This window comes from Erithacus rubecula, assembly GCF_903797595.1.
Source record: "Erithacus rubecula genome assembly, chromosome: 20".
NCBI lineage: Eukaryota > Metazoa > Chordata > Aves > Passeriformes > Muscicapidae > Erithacus > Erithacus rubecula.
Window position 1 is genome coordinate 4,641,539 of NC_136672.1, and position 8,889 is coordinate 4,650,427.

Below are 8,889 nucleotides of genomic sequence, written 5' to 3' on the forward strand. Positions count from 1 at the left end.
GCTCTGCTTGGTCTCTTTCTGAGGGGGTGGCTGGAAGGTGAGAGGCTGTTGGGGGGCTGCCTCATGGTTGTGTGAGTTTCCTGCTCACTCTGAGGAAGCTTTTTGGCTGGAAAGCAACAAAGGGAGTGGATGTGCCCACCAAGGGTGGTAGAAGTGGCTGGAGGCATCTTAGCAGTTCACCCAGGTGGGGAGGGAAGGGTTTGCCAATCCTCCAGGCTCTTCACTTGGCTTGCAGGTATGTTGTGTGAACCTGGATCAGGAGTTATTCACGTGCCTTTGGCAGCCCAGCCAGTCCAAAATGCTCACTGATGGCCACAGCATGCAGCAACCACAACCACCAAGGACTGTGAGACTGTTCCCAGCCTGTAAAAATAACAAACAGCTCCCTGGGCAGCAGCAGCCCAGTTTTCCACGTCTCAGTCCCTGGTGGCTCCTCCTGTGCCTCTGGCTGAGGCTGGATCCCGTTGCAGGGGATGGGTCCCAGAAGGGTTGGGTCACTGTGGTTTCCCCCCATGGGTCTTTGCAGCTCCCTCATTTGCAGAACAGGCCCTCTCAAGTTCAGTTGACACTGGCCAACCTCTCCAAAGCTGTTAGCAGAGGATGGATGGACAAACAGACAGACTCGTGCTGTGGTCCCATAAACTCCATTGCTGTGGGATACAAGACTTGGAAAACAAATTCAAGCCATCCTGTTTATTGTGCTTCTCTTTATCCCCAGTGCAGAACAGTCTTTCAGGGATGGGAAAACCCATCCCACCAGGGAGGTAGAAAATACCAGCAACTGCCCACAAGCAATTTTAAGGGGAGCAATCCCAGTTTTGGACTGAGGCTGGGGGGACACAGTTCCAAGAGGGACAGGACAAAGATTGGTGCCTTGGAGGCTGCTCAGGGTCTTGGGGAGCCCAGTGCCAACTTATCCTGTTGGGCTGAGGTCAACAGTGCTGTTCTCCAGCCCTTCACATTGGAAAAAAACCAGCAATTGAGTGGTGCAGTTTTGCATGGGCAGGCACTTGAGCTACTCTGAAATCCCCAAGCCACAATTGCAAGGGTGGCCTTGCAAGGGGAACCTTTTTCTTTGCCTACAGCTTCACAGAACTGAACCCAACAAGCCATGGCCACCCCAGAGAAGGGATCCAGAGCCTGCTCATGTGGGGAGGGGGAAAACTGCCTGGTTCAATCTGTCTTGTCCTGCAGTGTCTTTTCTTGTGGGGTAGAAAACCACTTGGTGTTGTTAATGTGATTAATAAGCCATCCTTGGAGTCTCTGCCACATCCTGTACACGATTCCAGGCGGAAGTGAACAGTCAGCAAAGCCTGCACACTGCTCTGCTCCAGATGGGAAACATCAGCTGGGAAACCACGAGCTAAAGGATTCAGCTCTGCAGAGGGGAGGCTGAGTGGGGACCCAAAGCTCTCAGATCTCTGCACACTGAGCTGAGAGCAGCCAGGATCAGCAGTGGCCAGAGGGTGCTAAAATGGGGCTTTTTTTTCCAACAGCTTCTTGAAAAGGAGCAGGGAATTTCAGCATTACCTTGCAGGGAGAAAATATGTACACAGCCCTTCACTTCATACTAATATTTACCCCCAGATCCTGTCACGTCAGGGTGGCTGTGACGATCACCCTGACCCAGACCCAGTGGCCTCGCCAGTGCTGGTGGAAAGGGACACAGTGGGAGGCTGAGGTTCACACCACACTGGAAATTTGGCCCAGGGCTGGGACAATGGCTCACACCTCACTGCACTGTGCTTGTGGAGTGCTAAACCCACCTTGTTCCCAAGTGTCCCAACCTGGGCATGCTGCTCTCCAGGAGCCGCCCTTCACCCAAGGGAGCTGATGGAGATCCAGCTCTGAGAAAGCACCTTGATGGCCCCAGTGATGTTCTGTGGGCTGGGAGATGGAGGGGAGGAGGAATTTGGTATCTAAGGCATGGCACAGGGTGTGCTCCTAGTCCACTTGCCATGCTCCAGCTCCAGGAAAACCACTCCATCCACACCACTGGCCACAGGGTGCAGTGCTCCTGCCCAAACCAGTCACAAGCTGGGGGAATGGTGGCTCTATCACCCTCGTGCTGGTGTGGGATCAGGGGTGACACATCTGCACATGTGTTTGTATCCTGCTGGCACCTGGTGACAGCTGAGGGAAGGGCCAGGAGATCACTGTGAGGGACAGGCAGAAATGCAGGGAGGAGATCTAGAAAGAGAATATGCAATAACTACACTGCAGTTTTTAATATGGCTACTGAAATTCCTGTGAAACCCCATCCCATGGAAGCTGGCAGTAAGGAGAAATGCTCCCATGGCTGTGGGGTGGCACAGGGTGAGAAGCCTTGGGAGACAGAGCTTGCGGATTCCCACCAGCTGGAAGGACACGTCCCTTCTTCCACTGTTATCTGCACAGGATAAGAGCCAGGAGCTCCAGGCTCCACTGTATGAACCCCACCACGGCCACCCTCACCAGTGTGGGGGTTTTGGTGGCACCTTGCTCTGAGCAAAGCCCCCAGGGAGGAGAAAAAAGGCAGGAAAATCCCCTGGCAGCCCAGGGGGGCTGACACAGAGCAGGAGGCAGCCCTTCCTTCCTCGGCCGGCTCCTCTTCAGCTGCGGCGGCTGATATGGTTTATCTGAGCAGCGCCGAATGTAAACGCTGTCAGCGCCGGCCGGGATTAATTCCCGGGAGTTTGGCAGCCGAGATGAAATAACAGCGCTGCGGGGGGGAGAAAGAGGGGAAGTGCACATCTCAGACTGAAAAATCCGCCCGGTTAATTTACAGCCGGGTTTTTCTTCTCGCAGGCACTCTTAAGGGAGAGCAAAGCCGGGGGCAGAGGGAGGATGGGGAGAGGAGCAGGAGGGTGGCTGAGCAAAAGCTGGGATTCCAGGGAGGGGGAGATTGTGAAACCATTCTTTCCCCATGAACAGGAGCTGTCCCCAAGGTTCCAGGGACACAGTGGGGTGGGGGGCATGGCCAGCAGCCCCCAGCCCAGCCCAGCCACCCCCAGCACCGCCGGGGATGCAGCGCCCAAGGCACCGGGATGCTCCGGACACCTGAACCCAGGGGCGCCGGGCAGGAGCCCCCTCTGCCCCCCGCTGGCCTGGGGGCCACTGCCAGCCCCTCTCTGACCAGCCCTCTCCTTGGGGAACAACCACCAGAAACCCACATTCCTGTTGAATATCCCCTTCTCTCACTAAACACCAAGAGATCATCCGCGGACTTTGCTGCCAGGGGCATTCCCAGCCCAAAATAGGTGGGACTTTTTCTGCTGTTTATTATAAATCCTTTTCATTAATTGACAAATGTATTTTCTTTAAGGGGAAGCTTTGGAAAACTGCCCCACGGACTCTGTTGTTTTGAGGCTGGTGTTCCAAACAGGTCCTGAAATAAAATAATCTTTGGGCTCTGCCACATTGCTATGGTTTATATTTATACAGCAGAGATTTGGTTTGAGGATACTTTGCTAAGGAATAGTGTGGTTTTCATTCACTTTCTTTGGATATTTAAGTAAATAACCACAAATGCTTTCACTTATTTTCATTGTTCTTTTGGTAGAGGATTAGCTGGACTAAAAGCCCAGCAGTGCATGGTAAGATAAATTACTTTATTTTGAACTTAGAAAAAGTCCATGCCCCATCTGACTGCCAAGAGCTGTGCACCATTTCAGGTTCTGCAGCCAGCAAATTATGATTTTACTCAGAATTTAATATATTTTTATATATTTTATATCTACCTACATAAAATATAGTCCCTGGCCTGCATTTGCCAGGGCACCGGATGACATCTGCACCAGGTTGAGATTTGAAGAGAGGGTGCAAAATGCAGGAAGCAGATCCTGGAAATAGTACTGTCAGTTTGGGGAAACTGATTTAAAAATAATCCTCATGGTGGTGGCTGAGGAGGAGGCCATTGAGACAGTGGTTGTTCCCTGCTCCATGAAACCCCCCCGTGCCATGGTTCCCTTTTGGATCAGGGGCTGGCAGAGGGTTTGGGGTGATGAGAGAAGGGGTTTCCTGCAGGGTGGGGGTGTTGTGCCTACAGGTACTGGGGTGCCTATGGAGGGAAGGGGTTCCAGCAGACATGGAGGGGCTGCTAACGATGGAAAAGGGAAGTGTCTGTCTTGGCAGTCCAGCCCTGCTCTCTACCAAGCCCCCATCTCCCCGGGGATGTTGAAGCCCCCCATTTAGAGGGGCTGGGGCTGATGGAGCTCTACACCTCTCCGGAGCTGAAGGGGGGCAAACCCCTCGCTGCAGCCTCTGCTCAGCCAGCGCGGACCCGCCGAGCCCCGCACACCGCCCCGCGGCAGGAGCAGCCCTGGGAGTGCTGGATAAATAGCAGTGGGCGAGCAAGATCCCTCTCAAAGGTCAGCGCTTCCTCCGCGCTGTGTGAGCTCGTCCGCTCGGATCCCTGCTCCCCTCCAGGGCAGCATCCTCTGACCGAGCCCCAGAGCCGGGGCAGACACAGCTCCCCACCAGCAAAGCTATTCCCAGCTTTGTCATCCCACTGGGCAGTCACTAGAAGGGAAATTCTCAAGGCTGGACTATCCTAGGTTATTTCACAAAGTCAGACAATCGCGGAATTTGCTGAGTTGAGGGAGCAGGCAGCTCCCAGCCTCCTGCCCTTTCCTGCTCCACTAAATCACTCCAGAGTCCTCCCAAGTGTTTATTCTTTGAGAAAGCAATAAAAGAGGAGGAAACCCCAGAAGACAAACTCCCACCAGCCTGCCTTTGATTACATTTGATATTGTTTTATTTCTTAAGCTTTCCCACTGCAGGCTGGCTGAGGAGGGAGTGAGGGAGGGCCAGAGGGCAGGAGGAGACAGTGTTTAAAAAAGGGTAAATGTACAAATTTTCCCACTGATATTTGTGGCTCAGTCAGGATGTGAGGATAACAGCGGGTCTGAGGATGGGTGTGGGGTCCCCCAGCTGCCCAGGCTGTGAATTTGGGGTGAGCAGGAGCATCCCCGTGTCTGCTGGGGTGCCAGGGCATGGGGCAGCTGCAGAGCACGGCACAGGTGGGCAGGGGGTGCTGGTCCCCGTGTCCCAGCCCCTCGATGGCTGCGGCAGAGGAGCAGCAGGGACAGGGAGGTGACAATGACACACAGCCGGAGGACACCACTGCCACCAACTCTGTGATGCTGGTGGGAAGACCTTGGAGGAGTTTTTCCATCCAGAAAGATTTTCCATTCCTCCCAGAACCAGATATGATTTCCCAGTTTGCCCAACAGGAAAACTTCTCCTGTCTTTGAACAAAGCACCGAGCGGCACCAGGGTCCCTCGCGTCACCAGGGGTGACAGCTGCGACAACATGCGAGGCACTGGTGGGAAGGAGGTGAGAGGGAAGGCAGCGCTGAGCCATGGCAGAGGCTGAGCATCCCCTGCTGCTGCTGGAGCAGCTTCCATCCCGCTCGGAGCGCGGCACGGGCTGGCCTCTGCCGTCCGCACCGGGAACAGCAGCGCGGCGCATCCAGCGGCGGCACATCCAGCTGTGACACATCCAGCTGTGGCACATCCAGCTGTGGCACATCCAGCTGTGGCACATCCAGCTGTGGCATATCCAGCTGAGAAACATCCAGTTGTGGCATATCCAGCTGTAGCACATCCAGCTGAGGCACATCCAGCTGTGACACATCCAGCTGTGGCACATCCAGCTGTGGCATATCCAGCTGAGGCACATCCAGCTGAGGCACATCCAGCTGTGGCACATCCAGCTGTGGCATATCCAGCTATGGCACATCCAGCTGAGGCACATCCAGCTGTGGCATATCCAGCTATGGCACATCCAGCTGTGGCACATCCAGCTGTGGCACATCCAGCTGTGGCATATCCAGCTGAGGCACATCCAGCTGAGGCACATCCAGCTGTGGCACATCCAGCTGTGGCATATCCAGCTATGGCACATCCAGCTGAGGCACATCCAGCTGTGGCATATCCAGCTATGGCACATCCAGCTGTGGCATATCCAGCTGTAGCACATCCAGCTATGGCACATTCAGCTGTGGCACATCCAGCTGAGGCACATCCAGCTGAGGCACATCCAGCTGTGACACATCCAGCTGTGGCACATCCAGCTATGGCACATCCAGCTATGGCACATCCAGCTGTGGCACATCCAATGGTGGCACATCCAGCTGAGGCACATCCAGCTGTGGCACATCCAGCTATGGCACATCCAGCTATGGCACATCCAGCTGTGGCACATCCAGCTGTAGCACATCCAGCTGTGGCACATCCAGCAGCAGCTCTGCTGCCTTCCAGAGGGCCCAGGGCATGGTGGAAGCAGGGACACAGGTTTTGTAACCCTGAGGGAGATGAGACAGTGTGGGAGGGGGATATGGAGGGCCCAAACCGGTGGTGAGGGATCGGGAAAGGTGTGTCCCCTCCATGAAGGTTTTTTCCCCCAGGTTGTGTCCTGAGAGACCAGGAGATGAAGGGATGTGGGGAACTGGTGTCCAGGGCTGTGGGGACACAAACCAAACCCCTCTGCCTTCGTGTGGGAGGAACTCCAGACAACCAGAGGGGTCTCACAACCATGTGGGAGCTCATACAAAGCCAATAATGGAGAAAAGAATCCCTGGAGAACCTGGACATTCAAGGAAGAAGTTGCAAAGACTAGAAAACCTTGGACCACAGCCTTGATATGGGATGTGGAGTTTTTATGACACAAAATCTCTGAGGCTGTGGAAACTGGGAGTTTTTGTCCAGAGCATCCTTGTGACACTTCCTCTGAAAAGTCACTGGAGCTTATGCCAAGCTCCTGAAACTCCTCTGCAGGTGGAGACCCACCCAAAACACCACTGCCCCAGTTCCATCCAGTTTCAGCACATCCCATAATACTGTCCCCTTCCACCTGTGTCCCCCAGCCAGGGCTGGTGGTTTCTGCTGAGGAGGAAGATCAAACACAAAGAATGCAGAGCTCCTTTCCCACAGGGAGCAGGAGCCTCTGGGCTCCACCAGCTCTCCCAAAACACGACGACGGGGTTGATGCCACATGTCACAGCCTCACTGGCACCTGGGTTTGTTAAGCAGCATCCTGGGGAAGAAAACCTAGCTGTCATGCCTTCTTACAACATACCTGATTAGCAATAGAACCATAGAAAGCTTTGGGTTGAAAGGGACCACAAATCTCATCTGCTGTTACAGGGTACAAGACAAAGGAAAGTTGAACTCAGTTTGCCCCTGAAAATTATCTTTTAAATCTCCTGAAACCTTCCCTGCTGCTGTTTCTAGAGAAGCCTGATGCTGCTCAGATCTCCTACAATGCTCCTCCACATCCAGCAGGACCTGCCCCAGCAGCAGCCCCCTCATGTGTGGGCAGTGAGCAGCAGGACCTTGCTGGCTCTGGGCTGCTGGGGACAGATCCCACCCTGGAGGGTTTCATGGCATAAGAGGGAGGAATGTCTCTTGCTGGGATATCCCAGCCCTGGGCCCAGCACATCACTCTGGGGGCTTCTAGCACCCTGCATAGGATGGTCTCCCAGCACTGGGATAGTGTGTGAGCCCTCCCTGCTTTCCTTGGGATACAGAGCAGCCAGGACACTCTGGCCAGGCTGTGGAGCCATTTTCTCCTCAGAGAGAAGTGCTCTGCAGAGCGTCTCCCAGCAGTGATGCAACACCCTCTCCTTGCTGCCTTGGGGTTTTTCGGTCATTTCTTTTGCTTCCTCATTGCCAATGCTCAGCAGGGTTGGCACAGGTGGCAGTCACCCTGCTCTCTTCTCCTCTCTGGGCTTTACCACCCCATCTGGCTCCCCCATGAAAAGACACATCCCACAGGACACAAGCTTGGAGCAGGATGCAGCAGCGCCCTGGCACTGATGGCTTTTGACAGGTGCTGTTTATCCCACCCAAAAGTTGTTCTGTCCCTTCCCAAATGCAGGGACAGACCTGGCACCTTGGCACAGGTCTCTGCTTGCCACCTGCACCTCACCCTTTGCTCACCCCTGAGTCACGGGCAGGGAACTCCCCCAGCCCTGGCACTGCCCGTGTCGGGGTGTCTGTGCCCAGGCACCCACCCTGGCACCTGCCCAGCTCTCCCTTCCCCACCCGCTTCCAGCCACAGCTTCAAAGGAGCCGGCAGGATCCAAAAGCTCCCTCCACCCTCCTCTCTACAGGAACCAGGAGCAGATTTGCTGAGCATGAAGCCATGGAAGGCAGAGGGCTGACAAGACCATGAGCTCAGTGCCCTAACAGGCATCAGTGAATCCAGGCTGAACCACCCAAGGTCAGGTTTAGCACAGTGGGTGTGCAGGTAAAATAAATATAAGGGGAAATTGTAGTTTTGGATAGCAAAGCATAAAATTCCTGGTCCTGCCTGGTCCCTACTGTAAATTCAGCTGGTGCTCGCCTGGAACCTGTAGCCAGTTGTGAATCAAGAATTTATTTTGTGGCAAAATCCAGGGCACAATGTCCTGTATAGACCCCTCAGCAATACAGCCATGCCAAACCCAATCTGCAAAGTTCTCAGCCCCCACATCCTGCCTTGCCAGCACTGAGTCTCCCCCTCAGGGGGGCAATGTGAGGCTGCTGTGGAAGGAGAACAAGCCAGTGCTGATGGTGATGGAGCAGGTGCAGCACCCGAGGCTGAGCTCCCCCAGCCCGGGATGAGTCAGGCTGTGAGAGCCGACAGGACCGGCCCTGCTGCCGCTGCCCTCTGCCCAGCCCGGCCGTGCGTCACCCATCCCGCCCGGCCAGAGGGACACGCCTGGGCAGGCAGAGCCCAGGGCTGTGCCAGCCTGCACCGTGCCTGCCACGCTGCCTGGCACCCTGCAGTGCCCGCTGCTTGGGTGTGGGCTCAGGGGGCCATGCCTCAGATCCTAATGGAATTGCTTCTAATAATGACCCCTCCTAATAATGACCCCTCCTAATAATGACCCCTCCTAATACTGAGCAATTCTTACAGTGACC